Raw genomic sequence first — 13,000 nt, forward strand, 5'->3', positions numbered from 1 at the left:
GAGTCGTTCTCTCTAATAGGAAGGAAGAGAGATTAGAAAAAAAAAAAGATGGATGAAAGAGAATAATTGAGGAGAAAGAAAGAGTCAAGCGATCAAAGAAGTATCAAGAGCCTGAAAAGAAGAAGAAAACCAGCAAGCTAAAATAAAAAAAAAATCTACGTAACATCTTTTCGTAAAACTCAAAAAATTATTCGGAACGAGAAAAAAAAATCTACGTCGCGATGGAAGAAATTTTGAAAAAAAAAAAGAAAGAAAGAAAGAAAGAAAGAAAAAATTAATTCAAATAAAAGCAACGAGAAAAAAAAACGAGGAGAGAGGAAAAAAAACAGGGTCAAAGAAGACGTGGTCGAATCGAGGGGAGAAACGTGGGTAAAGAAGAGAGAGCACGCTAATGGGGCCGACAAAGAGGGAAGCGCGCAGGAGAGGCAAGCGAGAGGCTCGTCAGTATCGTGGTTTCCGTGGAACTGAACGGAACCGAATGGGACGCCGCATACGTCGAAACGACACCAGACGACCGGTACCGAAGTTTCACGAGGGGGGTCCAGCCGGTTTTTCGTGTTCAGTTCGTGTGCCGCGTTCGGCCCGTGCGTCGTTCCTTCTTTCGTTCACGCGATCCTCCTTTCGGCCAGGTATACGCGCTGGGAATCACGGATATTCCTTTCATTAGATTTGCATGGATCCTCGCTTTTAATAATACGGGATGAAAATTGGCGGCGGTATTGTTGGTATACACGCGACCAAGTATCGAGCATGAATTGGATGAGAAATTGGATCGAATTGAATTTCCGTGAAAACGCTCGAATCTCGAATTCTTCCTCGTTCTTTTTGATCCTATAACAACAATTAATGAATTAGTTTTGGTTTGGTATATTAGGTTAGATTTCGTTCTTTTTTATTGGTGGTGTTAACAGATATGATCGTGGAACTTGTTATCTTGCCGAAGTATGTTTTACGTTTGGATTTTAGATTCATAATTTCTGTTAGGATGAGAACACTGAGAAAAGGAAAATTAAAATATTATTTGCTTCTTACAGTTTTGTTGTGTCTTATTTGAAAAATTTTTTTTTCAAAAAAAAAAAAAAAGAGTTATAGATAGAGTTTAGATTTTAAAATTATTTTTTGACGAGTTACTTATTTATTTATTTATTTCTTTTTGTAATTATTATACACTTTTTCAATTTTGCGAAACAGTGGTACTGCGTATGAAAAGTGTAATGGAATTGGGGAGGGAGAAAGAGAATGCATGGAATGCAGACACGTGGTTCGAAGACGTTTAAAAATTGTTTCTTTAGAGATAACATCAAGCAGAGATACAATTTTAATATTTCGCCATTACTATTACTACAAAATTATTTTCTCAAATTTTCTCCAATCGAATCGATCAATTTCATCGATATTTCAAAATATATTATATAAATCGACAAGAGATAAATACTCTATTCGTTTTACATCTTTCTAAAAATTTTTGTTTTACTTTTTTCCTTTTTTTCTTTTTTATTTAAACGTTACACAGTTTTTATTTTTTTTCCATCAATTTATGCAAGATATCGTCTCATTTATTTCATTCGATCGGTAATCGAGACGTGATCAAGAGGCAAAATAAAATTAGAAAAAGAAAAAAAAAAAAACTAGGCAAAGGAAAGGCGGCTTATCTGGCTTTGCGGTTTGATTTAACGTTAAACAGGAAACGTTAAAGAGCTTTAGAGCCGCGGCAGGAAAACTTCTGGAACTCTATCGCGGAATCGTTATTGTCGTTCGTCATGCACTATAAACGACCTCGCCATTGCGGCCGGCTTTTTGCGCAGCCGTATGATAATTGCGCTGATTGTGGGCCGATCGTGATACACGCCTCGCAATTCATTTAATCCAATCAGGAACAATCCAGTTTTGCGTAATTTTTAATTCGATTTCACCGATATACCGCCGTGTATGCCGCCGGTTGAATAATTGGACAATTTTTATTATTTTATTATGAAAAATTAATTGTTCCGGCGACCAAGTAGAATTGGATTATGATTTAATTTCAGATAATTTTAACTTGAACTGTGGCGGTTGGATAATTTTTATTTTATAATGGGAGAAAAGAAATTATTGATCTCGCGAGATTAATTATTTATTAATTTCTATTAATAATTGTTCGATTTAAAAAAAAATCGTATTAAATTATTCAGAATAGTTATATTATAATTTTTAATTGGACGAAGAGTAATTAATTTATCGTGGAGAACAATCCAATTGTAATGTGTTGAAAGATTTCTCAAATGAATTTTTATTAAACGAATAAATAATACGTATAAATTATAAAATGATTGCAGATTAATTTCTAGATTAGATATCATAAATTTTTATAATTACACGATACACATATAATTTTGTTAACAAATCAAACGTTATTTCGTATCGAATATATTTTTACAAATTTTATTTCCTTGGAACGGATGAGATAATTTAATTTGGTGAGAAAAAAAGAGTATATTTTTAACCCATTCCGTGCTAAATAAAAATAAATATTAATATTTAAACGTGTTATTTCAACCGGAACTTATACATATTTTTCAACTATATTACTCTTTACCGTGCATTTAATGTTAATCGATTCCATGTTTAACGAATTATTTGTTATTCCTGTACCAGATAAAAATCAATCCCGTGAAATCTTAGATCAGAATCGATTCATTCGATTTTCAATTCGTGATCGATTCGATCCTTAGCGATTAAATTGATTCACGTTTTGCAAATCTCTTATAAAATCTCGATCACCAAAAAATACTGTCCACTGAATTTTTCTATCTATAACAAATCGAATTTTACACTAAAAAAAAAAAAAAAACAGAAAAAAAATTATATCTTTTCTTTCTCCACAGAATAATTCTATAATTATTCTAATAATATTCTATAAATATTCTAATAACCTTAATATCCACATAATCCAATGATATAATTAATCATTCGAATCCTCACTCCCCTTTGACACAAGAAGATGGCAAAATTCTACATTTTTTTTTTCATTATCTCTCCGTGAAATTACTTCTCTATTACCATAAGCAAAATCATGGATAAATCATTCCACGTTAATATCCGAAACACCAACTCAATCCAAGTTACCTTTATCAACTCGAGCTAAGAGTTGTATCTCTCCACGACTGCAAGAACTATATTGCAGCCAAGAAGGCTACACTTTAGTCTAATTGCAGAAAGATTGATATCGAGGAAAGTGAACGTACAGTAAATGAACGTAGTTTCGGTACAACAAATAAATTACTTAACGGTTTCCGCTACGATAACGAGATCTTAGGAAGCGACGAGTTTGCCCAGAAGAAGCACGCGGTATAACGCGCGAGAGCACGTGTCCCGAGAGCCCGAGGAGGTGAAACGAGAATAAAGAGAAAGGGAAATCGAACTCTTATTGGAGGAGGGCCGAAAACGTGGAGGAAAACGAGGAGAAGGAAGATCAAGGGCATCGGCAAGGTTCTGGCGGGTCTTGGCACTGGAAGAATTCACAGATGTGCAGTGTATAATCGTGGATCTTGCAATGCCATCACTTGCTGGATACCGACTCAACGTGGGCATTGGCAATTGGTTTTTTCGATTAATAACAAGGGATTCTGATTTTCTTTTTCAAATCGCGAATATTAACAATGAAATGGAATATTGTAAAGAGAATTTTATAAAATCGTTAATAATCAAAATCATAATAATATTACAATACATTTGGTAATTAATTAGAAATTGAATTTGAGGAATCCTTTGATCAACAATTTTTCAATGCTCTTGGAAATTATTTTTTTTTCTTTCGAGGTGAAATGTTAGCGAAAGAGAAAGATTCGTTATAGAAAGTAGAAATGATATTAAAAAAGAATAAAGGTTGAATTTTTTTGACAAAGATATATAAAACATTGTAAAGTAGAATGATTAATGTGCCGTTCAATCCCAAGCTTTATAACATGAATTTAGAAGATCAAGTTACTACAATAAAGGCAGATTGCAAATAAAATTTAATTTCTAATCTTTCTTTTCATTTATCAAAATTTTACTACGTAATGAAACATTCATTCAGTCACTTTCTTATAGAATTTTTTATTATTACTTACTTACCACGAATAGTACAATTGATATACAGTATACTCTTACAAATCTCTACGATTTCGATTCCATCCCATCAACGCGAAAGAAAATCGAAAGAAAACATCGCAGGTTGGATACTTTCTCGGTGGAGTATAGCAAAAAAAAAAAAAAAGGAAAAAAAGAGCATTCAGACATCTTCATTCCTCCTCACGACTCCTAATGATCTTAACGACCGTGTCAATCACGAGAGCAGCAGTATCTCTTGCGACACGTGAATACAGGTAGCTAGGTGGTCTCTGTTCGTCGAGTATCGATCGAACGAGGAATATATCGAGGAGGATATCGTTAACTGGAGAACTGTTCGAGCGTGGTGTTCGCTTTAATCGGTGAAAGTAGATTCACCGGGGAAGATTCACCGCGGCTATGCACTCACGCTTGCACCGTGGAGCGTGTCGTTCCTGTTGTCGATCGGAGATTAACTACATCTTCGTTCACCGTTGCAAATGCGACGCTCGAGAATCCTCTTCCTCAGCGACGATTTGCTTCGTTTACTTTCGAACAAAAACTGTTTTGCATTTACACGCGTTGATGGGGCAACGTATTTCGTTACCTCGGATCGAAGATATGAAATAAAAGGGGGGAGGGTAACAAATTGTTTTCTATCTCTAATTGTAGATTAAACGTAGATTGTACGTTGGATTTTTGTGAAATAAACGGATTTTCCTATAATTTAGATTTCTTTGTTGTAATGCAATTATTTTTATTTTGAAAAATCTTTATTATTATTCAGTTTGATAAATCCACGATTGAATGCTTGTTGTCCTATGTTATTTGAAATAATAGATTTTCTTTTCCTAGAAATTAGTAAGTGAATGAAGAATCGGATGGAAAAAGAAAATTGAGAGTCGATAAGAGGGAATTAGAAAAATCGGCAAAAAAAAAAAAAATTGTGAAGTGTTAATGAAAGAAGGAAGTTTACGATACTTTCTAAAACGTCAATGATCTATAAATTGCATGCACCTACTTATTAGCTTTCTCAAACTCGTAAGGGTTATTATATTCACGATCTAAACTTGACTCATTTAATGATTTGTATCTAGTATTGTACTACGAATAGTTGCCAGGTTAAAGTATGTAAAGAAAATAGTGACGTTAATTACCGCCGTATGATTAGATTAGATTTACGATTGGGATAAATTATGGGAATAATATTTGATTAATCGTACCAGCCCTGTAATTTATCATTTCGCAATTTGATCGTAATTTTTTTCGTTTTAGACACGAATTGGAATTATTCTTTAACAAATTATATTTTGCAGGATCAACGGATGATCAACGCAATTAAAACAATGATAAATTGTCAGATACGACACACAAAAAAAAGAAATGAAATATTAACAAAATAAAATCAAATGTACGCGACGAATGATAAAAATAAAAAAAGAATATTAACACACTTGATCAAGATCTTGTTGCATTCCCTTCCATCCTCCATCCTTTTCTTTTCTGAATTTTTACTTCCTTGAATGACAGGATATTGTATTTATAAAAAGACTTGTCTACTTTTAATCCCTCTACTTTCTTTCCTGAATTTAAACTTCATAGATTTAAACTTTCTTCTTTTTTCTAAAAAAAAAAAAAAAAAAGAAAATACAATTAATAAGATACGACGATTTCCTATTCGAGCGGCTCAAGGAATAATAATTCGAGAGACGACTTGGGCTAATGCACGGCTAATGTAGTGAAAAGGAAACGACCCGCACACCTTGGAACGTGCTGCGTAGAGCTTCATTATGCATAGAGGCGTCCACATTTTCTCTGAGACGCGCACCTGCCTCAGATAAGGAGCCCCTATCGCGACAGGTTGCAAATGCGGGGGCTATCCGGTGAAATTAACGCTTGTTTTTTTGCCTCGGCCTTACCATTTCGGATTAAACGCCATGCGACTGTTGAGAGAGGCGTCGAGGCGGCGATAAGCCAAGGAGGCACCTGCGATTTTTTCTCGCCATTCCGGCGAATTTTCTCTTCTTCCTTCCTTCCTTTCGCGCGGCATTAATTAAGCAACGAAGGAATAGGAAACATAATTTCCTCGATGCATTCTGATACAAACGATCGTTACCTTTGTTAAAATATATTTTTTTTAAGTAGAATCGAAATGGATGGGGTTGCTAAAACGGGGAAAAGGCGAAATTCAAAGGTGTTTCACAATGATGGAACGATTCTTTTACCTGATGAAATTGAAGAAATTTATAATTGCAATTCGTTTCTTCGCAGTTGTATAACTTCGTGGTTGCTCTTATGATAATTTTCGGACGTGAAAGCGATGATTGTTAAAAATTTTTAAAAATTCCAGGCTTGAAAACACGGAGTATCATCTGAACGAGTGTATAATTTCTAACTCCGCGTTACATCATTCCGCGAATTAATAAAATTAAAAGTTTTCTTCTTGATCATACATATATACCTGTCTATTCTCTCGTTTCTCAATACTACCGTGCTGAAAATACGAGTTACGAAGAAAGGAAAGTCTCAATGATATAATCCTATTAAAGAACAATGAAAAATATTGCAAATTTTTAGTTCTCTATCTACACATATACCTCATAAATACACTCAAAAATGAGTACTAAAAAGAACGTAACCTTCCAAGAATCATCTCTTCATCTTCTTTCAACTTACAAAAACGATTAAATCATCATCGACAAATCTAAAGGAAATCATTTCTTCAACGATTTTATCGAATCGAAAGAATTTTCCAACTTCGAAGAAATAAGATTCAACCACGAAAAACCACCCTCTCCTACATATATACCTCATAAATACACTCAAAAATGAGTACTTAAAAAAGAACGTAACCTTCCAAGAATCATCTCTTCATCTTCTTTCAACTTACGATTAAATCATCATCGACAAATTTAAAAGAAATCATTTCTTCAACGATTTTATCGAATCGAAAGAATTTTCCAACTTCGAAGAAATAAGATTCAACCACGAAAAACCACCCTCTCCTACATATATACCTCATAAATACACTCAAAAATGAGTACTAAAAAGAACGTAACCTTGCAAGAATCATCTCTTCATCTTCTTTCAACTTACAAAAACGATTAAATCATCATCGACAAATTTAAAAGAAATCATTTCTTCAACGATTTTATCGAATCGAAAGAATTTTCCAACTTCGAAGAAAAAAGATTCAACCACCCTCTCCCTCCCTCTCCTCCTTAATTCGAAGGTGGCGAGCAAAGAACTGCAAACTGGAAATTACAGGTATCGCAAGAAATGCCGGTGCATGCCGCGATACCGGCGTGGCACGGTAGCATCGACGATGAAATCGGAAGTCGGGTGCCGTGCCGGGCTATTTATCGACCCCGTTGCCATGCCAGCCCCGCGTGTACACAAGACCACCACCCGCCACCATTATGGATCACGCTCGGCCCAGACCTATCGCTGCACGCCACCACCTGCGTTTCCTCTGTGCGTCGCCTACGTGCGTGCACCCACGAAATTACGCGGCCAACGTTATGCACGGCCGTGATCTATCGATCGATATACGCCCCCACGAGAAACACCCTCGCGATGCGCCATCAAACGGTCACGCCACCCCCATCCCTCCTCCGAGATCCGATTTTTCTTTCCCTCTTCGGGAGGGTCCCGCTTCCGGAACTCCGGCTCTCTGTACAGGAGATTTCCTCAGGGTGAGAGAGAGAGAGAGAGAGGGAAAGAGGAAGTGGTTGAATTTTTATTGGATGATCAAATTTTTCCAGATATTTCGATCGAATTTAAAGAGCAATTTATCAGATTACTTTTATTTTTTTGGTTTTATAAATTTTGATTTTCGAAACGAATGATGTTCATTTTGTTTTGAAAAGGAGAAATTTATTTCTCTGAGCTTGTTTTATGGAAAGGAGCAAGTGGAGACGTTTAATCAGGAAACAACAATAAGAGAGGAAAAGAAAAGTATTGTTGATCGCGACGCGCAAGGAGCAAACCTGTTTCCGTGTGCTGTCGTAATCTATCATTTCGCATGGACGTTGATACGAATCTGTGCTTTAAAAGAGGGGACGAATTGAGATCGAGTTTAAACGCATTTCTTATCTAGTATCTTAAAGAATTACTATTTAAACCTGCTAATTATTCAAAAATCGTTGGTTAACGTTATCTAAAAAATAATTTTCCCAATCTAGAATCAACAGAGACACCGTCCATTCTGTGATTCTGTTAATTGACCCGCTACTCTATAATTTTTATCGATACCATCGTTGAATGGAAAGGAAAGCTTCTAAACTTTTTTTCCCCGATCGATCGTTTCTTTCAGATACGATCCTCTCGCGCTTGCCAATTTTCCCTTATAAAGATAATAAAACGTCGCATGAAAAATTTATCGATTTCCTTCATTATTCCGACGAAGATTTAGCAGAAAGAATAGCAATTTGAAATGCGATTGAAGATAACAATTGCCGGAAGTATAAGAAAAGTTTAAATATATTTCGTTGGGACGAAATATATACTTTGGATCTTTTGCCAAATTGCCGAACGATCAGACACGAACGACGTATTGAAAATTACGAGCAATGGTGAAGCATGAAGTATCATAACGAGAAGGAGGAAATAAAGAAAAGTTATCGAAAAGACTCGACGTCGTATAAAAATTCGTATTTTATTGTACAAGTATTACGATCCAATGTAAGCAAAGAACATGGCTATCTATGGCTATGCATTTTTTAATTCGCGTACGGATATAGGAAGTGACGTCAGTGACTATAGACATTATCTTCTAATATTGGCGCCATCGCAATCTCCATTCGTTTCTTGCATTATCCGAGAACGTGAAATTACGCAATTACTACTATGAGAATTCATTTCTATTATCCAAAAAAAAAATTTCCCAATTTAATCCTTCATAATATTAATTCATTAATATTAATTCATGTAATCATGATTCATCAAACTTATTCGCTCCAAGAAAGCTTACAAAATTCTCTTTTAAAATTAAAATTTTAATTTTTCATCTCGTAAATAAACACAATATTAATTCCTCTCCAATACTTCCTTTACTCGATCTTCATTCCACGCGAAAATCCTCCTAAAGATTCAACGAATTCTCCATAAATCTCACCATAATTCAATTATATGTCTTTCTCATCGAAAGGATCGACAGAAGAGAGAAGAGTTGCAAATCTGTTCAACGAACGAAATGCCCCCCATGAAAGAATGAGGAGAGAGAGAGAGAAAGGGCGAATTCGAAACGAGCCGCAATGCAGTTTCAGCCAGGGTTACGCGAGCCAGGGTTCGGTCCCGGAAGTAGGAAGTGACGTTGCCTCTTATATTCGCGATCTATCGGCGCGTTCACTTTTAATTTCCAAGTCGTATTCGCCGGGTGGGTGAACGCGATGCGCGAGGCGCAGGGGGGGAGGGGGCCAGGGAACACTGGGCTCTATTCAAAGATCCGAGCGGATCGTCGGTCGCCCCATTGTGGAATTGCCTTTCATGCGGTTCCTCTGAGCACAATGAGTCGGGGAACGAATCGGTTTCGCAAAGTGAAGAGGGGAGGGGGGAAAAATAATAATAATAAAAAAAAAAGGAAAACAAAAAAAAGGGATTAAGAACCGCAAAAAGCACGGCTCACGTGAGACGGATGAAGTTGGATGGACTGGTAAGGAAGTATTGCGGCTCTTTTCAATCTTGATTTGATCCTCCGTGTGATTCGATCTTGATCGAATTTCAATGAATGGAATATTTTTGAGGAAGAATATGAGCTTGTCGAATATTTACAATTTTACAGATTTACTTTTGATTGATTAAGTAAGTTCTTTTGTAAGTAATTTTGTTCTTTCAGGGAATGGTTGATGTCCTGAGAAATTTTTTTAGAAGATCTTCAATCAGATATTTTGGCTACAGCGGTTCAAATTATTTGGAAAAATTAATTAGAGATAGATTACTTGGTATAATCTTGTAAAGTTTGAATCTTTTTTTTTCATCGAAATGCTAAAATTCTAACTTGGAGAAATTTTGAATTTTCTTTTAATCGAGCGGATTAATTTATATTCATAGACTATTGATCTAACAAGTTTCCGGATATAAATTCCGGAATAATACTCGTCTCCTTCACATTTCTCACTGTCCTTCATTCCCCGTAATCATCAATTTTTCACACCGAATTAATCGAATTCCTCCTCGTATAAAGAAACATTATCAATCAACAAGTCTTTCTCTTTCTCCCCTCCCAACGAGTTAATTTATTTATCGTCAGTGCTCGAGTTAATTTTAAACGAAATCGTCCAGCTTGTCAAATTGTCAAATAAGACGACATGGCTCGCATGGTGGACCAAATTACCAACACATTTCTCGTCCTCGAATCGATCGTTTCGTTCAGCCAACGATATTTTTAACTGTTTCGTGACTGTCCTTAACCTCCTCCCACGGACAACACCGTCTCTATCTGTTGGTTCGTGTAATGTTTTTTTTTTTTTTTTTTTTTTTTGATAAATACCTATGAATTACACCAGTTATTTCATCCTGTAATTTGTCGCATTTTTTTTCGCTGTAATTTGTCGCTTTGAGATCTGATCAGGAAGGGTTCTTGGAAATTTTTATCTGAGGATCGATGGATGGAGAGCGCAAATTATTGCAATCGTTAAGAAAATATTTTAAAAATGTATACATACATGTATATATATTATTTTTTAGCAATAATAATAGTGTAACACGAAGAAAAATTTTGACTCATCATCTGTTAGAGTTATTATAATAAATCTTGTTTCGAATTTGAAACAATGATGATTTTTATTCAATGGAATTAGAACGAGAAGAATTGTGAGAAAATGGAAATTTCTGTCTTATCCGTTGACAATATTTGCCTCTAATAAGATATCTATCTCAAAAATCCATGGAACAAAATAAAATTAAAAAAAAAATGTTTTGAAGTGAAATTTTCTCGAAGAGTCGATAGCGAATCTTCGTGTCAATTCATAATCAACACCAATCGAGTTGTTAATGAAATTTTCGTGCGTTTTGATATAAATTTCAACGAAGATTTTTCATCTCACGAATCGTGAATTTCTTTGCGACTTTTGGTATATAGTTATAGAGAAGTATATATTTAGTATATTACGCCGTGATATTAATATACGTCGTATTAGGTGTACAGCATAATCCTGCGAGCAAACACGCGATGCACGCGAACGTCATTTCCCGCATAAATTTTTCGTGCTCAGATGAGATGCGAGATAGAGGCGTGGGTCGCTTGGGTAAACTAGGGGTCGGGACTATTTGTCGAGTTTTCTTTTTCTATTTGAACGTCTGTGCGACTGGATTCGTTTTTCATTTTATTTATTATTACATTTCGAATATTGGAAAATATATGAATTTCGTTTCTAATTATATCGAGAATATAATAATCGTTTTCGATAGTTTTCGATTTTGGAAAATGGAGAAATATTCGAATGAATTTTCATGGAAATTTAAAATAAAATGATAACACAAGATGGATTAAATTTTATATAACACGAGTCTCGTTTACGTATATAATTTCTTTCCTCTTCCACAATTTCCACGTTATCGTATCGTGGTCACGTACAAATTAATCGTTACGTAATTCAGAGATAAGTGTAAAAATAATTACCCACGATTAAACGATTAATTTTTAAAGCGAGAAGAAAGTAACGTATAAATAAATAATCTTTGAAACGGAAATAAATTTGTATCCAGAAGAAGAAAAGAATAAACGACGAATGCAGATTTTAATTAACGACAATATTATTAATCAGAAAATAACAACGAGGTGTTTTTCACAGAAGAAAATAATCAGTCTCGATTTCCGCTTTACAAAGAGAGAAAGAAAGAAAGAAAAAAAAAATAATCTACTCCATGAAATCTACCATGCATCTCTAACAATATTTAAAAAAAAAAAAAAAAACAACAATTATTTCCACGAAGCAGAAACGCTTAAAAACTTCTTCTTCATAAAGAAGAAATTATAGCATTCTACGAAATCTCCTGTTCATTTCCACTGACATTACTCGGTAAGGCAACAATTAACACAGAACGAAGTTATCTAACTCCTAAAAAGCAATTACCATCGAGCATAACTCTTATCTTGAACACTTTCGAGCGTATTGCGTTACGGTACGTCGACTTGTTTACAATGTCTCGCTGGTGTACCAGGTGTAAATTTTTCGAAAAAGAAAAAAAAAAAAAGGAAAGGAAAGGAAAGAAAAAAAGAGAGGAAAAAAAAGATATAACACACGAGAGAGAACTAGAATCGAGACTAGAAATGTGACGCAGGGGACCGTCTGTACAAAGGCAGGTGGGTCCATAATTTCGTTTCCACCTGATGCTCCCCTGCTTCCGTCTCATGCCACGCCAACCGTAAATTTACGATTCTGTCTGGGGCTTGACTGATTGCTCGAAATGTCCATTCGATAGTCTCCCCACCAATTAAAAGTAATCGTTGCTATATTATTCTTGACCCTGGTTTGTCAATCGTGGTTGAACTGTATAAAAAGGGTTCGCAGGATGTCCCTTAAGAAAAAGAATTTTAATTGCACACGGATTGTTTCACGGTAGTTTGAAGAACTTAATGTTCGATGATCGTGCGTAAACAACATCAAACGTGTAATTATTCTTTTTTTTTTAAGCTTGCTTCGACATCGTATTCATTATCTTGAAGTTTTCCTTCTTAAAGAATTTTAAAAAACCTTTTTATCTCGATTGTTCAATACCAAGCGATATATTATAATTTTAATATCACGTGAAATTTATGCCGCGGTAAAAAATATTTTACTATTTTTTTTTTATTACATTATCGATTTAAAGTCACGCTAAACTATTAATACCTTGTGCAAACTATATTAACATAAAAATCCTTTCACAAAAAAAAAAGAAATGTTAAACCACCAAGGAAATTCCAAATTTTATTGCTTTAAAAATTATT

The 13,000-nt window shown here is 34.9% G+C and overlaps 1 protein-coding gene and 1 non-coding gene across 2 annotated transcripts in view; both read left to right on the forward strand.

The window, feature by feature from the left end:
- The window catches only part of LOC100578609, a 67,400-nt gene that overhangs the window by 10,173 nt on the left and 44,227 nt on the right, over nucleotides 1-13,000 (forward strand). The gene's annotated exons all lie outside the window — the stretch shown is intronic.
- Nucleotides 3,466-3,556, forward strand: Mir263b (microRNA 263b). Its single transcript, NR_034309.1, has one exon. It is a non-coding gene; the product is annotated as a microRNA 263b (primary transcript).

This window comes from Apis mellifera, linkage group LG4, assembly GCF_003254395.2.
Source record: "Apis mellifera strain DH4 linkage group LG4, Amel_HAv3.1, whole genome shotgun sequence".
In the NCBI taxonomy this organism is placed as follows: domain Eukaryota; kingdom Metazoa; phylum Arthropoda; class Insecta; order Hymenoptera; family Apidae; genus Apis; species Apis mellifera.